Here is a 5,000-nt window from a genome sequence, read left to right on the forward strand (position 1 = left end):
ACATACAGCCCTATTCAGCCTTATAATGCTTTATACTGTACATACAGCCCTATTCAGCCTTATAATGCTTTATACTTTACATGCAGCCCTATTCAGCCTTATAATGCTTTATACTATACATGCAGCCCTATTCAGCCTTATAATGTTTCATACTGTACATACAGCCCTATTAAGCCTTATAATGAACTCCATGTTGTTATGTGTCAGTATGTATAGATGGAACTCCATGTTGTTATGTGTCAGTATGTATAGATGGAACTCCATGTTGTTATGTGTCAGTATAGATGGATGGAACTCCATGTTGTTATGTGTCAGTATGTATAGATGGAACTCCATGTTGTTATGTGTCAGTATGTGTGTGTGTGTGTGTGCACGCACGCACGCACGCACGCACGCACACACACACACACACACACACACACACACACACACACACACACACACACACACACACACACACACACACACACACACACACACACACACACACACACACACACACACACCTCTCCAACAGCTGAGCCTCTCTTTCAGTTCAAGGAGGGGGACCATTATGGATTGAGCTGTTGACGGGGCAGCCTTGTCTTTAAGCTGTCCCCATAATGTATACTTTGGATAGCAGTACTTTTGTTTTGCTTCCGGATTCACTATGTAAATAAACACCCTTTCACAGAAGTACTTTTGCGGCTCCACCGTCTTTTTATTTGAGAGAGGTTAGGTTTTTCAGTTTAGCCTTCTGGCCTACTCTACGTGACATATGGTGGCAGCGGTGGGATGGCGCACCACAAATCAGTGAATTCCAAAAAGGATGTAAAGGAATGCGTACAGGATCCCGTTCTCAGCAGCAGCATCAACTGTCAGAAAAGGTACCTAAAATTGAAACAGGGTGGAATACCATGGAATTGTCTGGGGAAGAAGAGGTTAATTATGAGAAACTAGGGGCTCGACCAAGGGGCCTAACACAACCAGCACCGCTGGAGCTACCGGTTGAACCAGCAGATACAGCCATAAAAGACCAGCTGACTGAAGGAGCAGCTGGGGGACCAGAACCACACCCAATCATGGTAGCCCTTTTTCCAGCAACTTTTCACCTGCCTTGAGAGGAGGGACGAAGACCTCAAGCAGGGCCTACGCCAATCTATCCTCACAGCTCCTCACCAAGCGGAGCTCGTCAGTGAGAACCCAAGATTGGTTCTGCCAACACCAGAGTGACAAAGGCTCGACGCAGCGGGGACTTCAACTCCACAGCAGGATCCCCAAGCAGTGATGAGGCCAGGCCCAGCACCAGGAGACCAGTCCAGCAGCGTTAACGTCCATCTTCCAGCATTCCTGAGGAAGGAGCCTTCATACCAGCAGGGGGAGGACAATGAAAACTACCTGTTGAGGTTTGAGCAAATGGCCAAGATGTGGCGGTGGCCGGAGGTAGAGTGGGCCTGCAGGCTTGTCCCATTGCTCACGGGCAAGGCCATAGAGGCTTACACAGCAATGGATGAGGGGTTGTCCAATGTCTACAAGGGCTTGAAGGAAGCGCTGCTGGTGAAGTTCGACATCTCCCCGGAGACCTACCGTCAACGCTTCAGAGCTGCATCGATGCCATCGGGTGAGTCGCCGACAGAGACATACCACTGCCTCAAGGGCCTCTACCGACGATGGGTTCGACCGGAGGAGAAGACACAGGACGAGATCGGTGAGGTCGTCATCCTCGAGCAACTTCTACAAGTTCTCCCACACGACATTTTAACCTGGGTCCGAGAGCACGAGCCCAAGGATGGGCTTATGGGGGCCAAGCTTGCACTGCAGTACCTTAATGCACATAAAGGGGGCCCACCACGACCTGCAGCACCCGCTCCAAGGAGTTTCACAGACACAAGGGACACCAGAGACGCCAGAGATGGTGAAGGTAACTCTGGGGTGTATGTGTCTGGGAGGAGGGAGGTAAGGGATCATGCAGTTCGCTCTGATAGGAGGGGTTTGACCTGTTTTTATTGCCGCCAGCAGGGGCACAAAGCTTCAATATGTCCACTACATAAATCCAAGCTCTCAGGTTAGTGTTATGTGCCCAGAGAGGGGGATGGTGTTCAGAATAGACAGAGTGGGGAAGGGTCAGTCTTGGTATCTGTAAAAGTGAATGGTAAAAGACTTACTGCAATGATTGACACCGGCAGTTCCCTGTCGTTGATCCGAAAATGTAATGTACCTGTTAATGACCTTTATTATGGTCACCGGACACTTATCCAATGTGTCCACGGTGACCAGTTGCAGCAGCCCACAGATGAGCTCACAGTTGAGATTCAGGGTCAGAAATACCTCCTTAAAGTTGCGGTAATGGAGAAGCTACCTTTTGAGATGACTTTGGGGAGTGATGTGCCTGTACTCTCTGATCTGTTGGGAAGTGTGGGGGGTCAGCTATATGAACAATCAGTTTGCCAGTATGATGTTCACGTGTCATGCTCAGTTGTCACTCGTGCCCAGGCCAAAGCTGGTTTACAACCTCTGTCTGACTTGTGTGATAGTCTGTGCGAGGGGGAAACCAAAGGGCCCAGAAAGTCACGCCGCCAGCGGCGTCTTGAGAAGTATGTGGGAACCCCTGTACCTGTTGCTGATGTGTCTGGGTTAGAGGTGCAATGGGAAGTTCCACAAAATTTTGCTACACTACAGAAGTCTGACGCAACCTTGAAAGGTTTGTTTGACAAGGCCTTAGCTGGGGACAGCCAATCTTCATGTGGGGGATTTACACAGTAGACAACCACATACTCTACCTTGGGTCAGAAGCAGACACCAGGAAGTTAGAGGTGCAATCTACATGTAGACCACTTGTTCTCAACCTTGCACATACAGTTCCATGGGCAGGCCATCTAGGGCAACATAAGACCTATCTTAGGCTCCCGTTTCTTAGGCTCCCGTTCCATGTATACTGATGTACAAATATACTGCAAAACATGCCCCACATGCCAGAAAACCAGTGCTGTCCAGTTATCTCTACCCCATTCAAGAGAATTGCAATGGACATTGATGGACCCTTGGAGAAGAGTAGCGCAGGTTACGAGTATATACTGGTGATCTGCGAGTATGCTACCCGGTTCCCAGAAGCCTTCCCACTCCGTTCCATAACCACTCCAAAAATAATCAGTGCTCTTGTTCAGCTCTTCTCTCGTGTAGGAATCCCAGATGAAATCCTGACGGACCAAGGGACAAACTTCACTTCGCGACTGATGGTTCAACTCCACCAACAGCTGGGCATTAAAGGCTTGAGAACCACTCCCTACCATCCCCAAACGGATGGGCTCGTAGAGAGGTTCAATCAAACGCACAAGAACATGCTGAGGAAGTGTGTGGCCGACAATGGTAAAGACTGGGATAAGTGGTTATCCTTTCTGCTTTTTGCTTACAGGGAGGTGCCTCAGGCATCGACAGGTTTCTCGCCATTTGAACTCCTCTATGGGTGGCCAGTGTAGGGACCACTGGACCTGCTGAAGAAGTGCTGGGAAGGTCCCCCAGTAGCTACCTCAGGACAGGGGATTGTCCAGTACGTCCTCCGGATGCGAGACAGGCTGGAGCGGTACTGAGAGGAAGCTAGGGTAAACCTTCAGCTAGCCGAGAAGACCCAGAAGAGAGGGTATTACCAGCACGCTTGCCACAGAGAGTTTGAGCCAGGACAGAAAGTCCTCCTCCTCCTTCCCTCGTCTACCAGCAAGCTCCTTGCACAGTGGCAAGGGCCATACCTAATCGGGAGGAAGATGGGCCCGGTGACCAACGAGGTGCTGCACCCGGACAAGGGTAAGGAGAAGCAAACCTACCATGTGAACCTTCTCAAGGCCTGGGAGGAGAGAGTGTAACTCTCCAAGGGGAAGTCCTTTCTGGTCCGCAGAGTAGAAGAAGATGACGAGTCGGAGGGGGTCACAGAGGCATGGAAAGGATAAGCGGAGGTCATACTGGCTCACCTGGAAGAAGACAAGCAAGATGAGCTGAAGCAGCTGTTTGGCATGTATCCGGCCCTCTTCAGTCAGAGACCAGGAAGAACCAAAGTCCTGGAACATGTCATCCGTTTGAAGCCTGGCCAGAACCCTGTCTGCCAGCATCCTTACCGTGTGCCTGAGAGGCTGGTGGTAGCCCTCAAGGATAGAGATGGATGTTGTCGAGCCGTCTTCAAGTGAATGGAGCAGCCCCATTGTCATTGTCCTAAAGAAAGATGGCTCTTTGCGCGTCTGCATGGACTTCCATAAGGTGAATGCCATCTCACAGTTTGATGCCTACCCCATGCCCAGCATTGACGACTTGCTGGAGAGAATAGGGAGAGCTCATTACATCACCACATTGGATCCAAGGCTTACGCTGCCTTCCGGATGCCGATGCCGATGAGCCTGTTCCAGTTCAAGGTTCCGGATGCCGATGAGCCTGTTCCAGTTCAAGGTTATGCCGTTTGGCCTTCATGGGGCCCCTGCGACTTTCCAGAGGTTGATGGACAAGGTCCTCCAGGACTGTGACGATTGCTGTGCTGCTTACTTGGACGACGTGGTGATCTACAGCCACTCCTGGGAGGAGCACATACAGCATCTTAGCAGAGTCCTGGGGAAGATCCATGATGCAGGCCTCACGCTTAACCTCCTGAAGTGTGAGTGGGCAAAACAGGAGACAAAGTACCTGGGTTACCAGCTGGGTAAGGGTGAAGTTCGGCCTCAGGTGGACAAAGTGGAGTCCATCAGAAACAGCCCTCAACCCAGAACCAAGACACAGGTGAAGTCCTTCCTAGGTCTGGCAGGCTGGTACCGGAGATTCATTCCGCAGTTCTCGACCATCGCTGTCCCTCTGACCAACCTCACTTCAAAGGTGGCCAGCAACCCTGTGAAGTGGACTGAGGAGAGTGAGGAAGCTTTCATGATGCTGAAAAAAACGCCTGTGCTCATTCCCTGTTTTCCAGAGCCCTGATTTTCAGAAGAGGTTTCTCGTGCAGGTGGACGCTTCGGCTGTGGGATTTGGAGCTGTACTGGCCCAAATGGAGC

At 50.8% G+C, this 5,000-nt stretch overlaps 1 protein-coding gene across 1 annotated transcript in view; it reads right to left on the bottom strand.

The window, feature by feature from the left end:
• The window catches only part of LOC115181684 (protein sidekick-1), a gene marked incomplete at its 3' end in the record, with an annotated part of 30,890 nt that overhangs the window by 7,694 nt on the left and 18,196 nt on the right, over positions 1-5,000 (bottom strand).

This window comes from Salmo trutta, unplaced genomic scaffold (genome assembly GCF_901001165.1).
Source record: "Salmo trutta unplaced genomic scaffold, fSalTru1.1, whole genome shotgun sequence".
Classification (NCBI taxonomy): Eukaryota; Metazoa; Chordata; class Actinopteri; order Salmoniformes; family Salmonidae; genus Salmo; species Salmo trutta.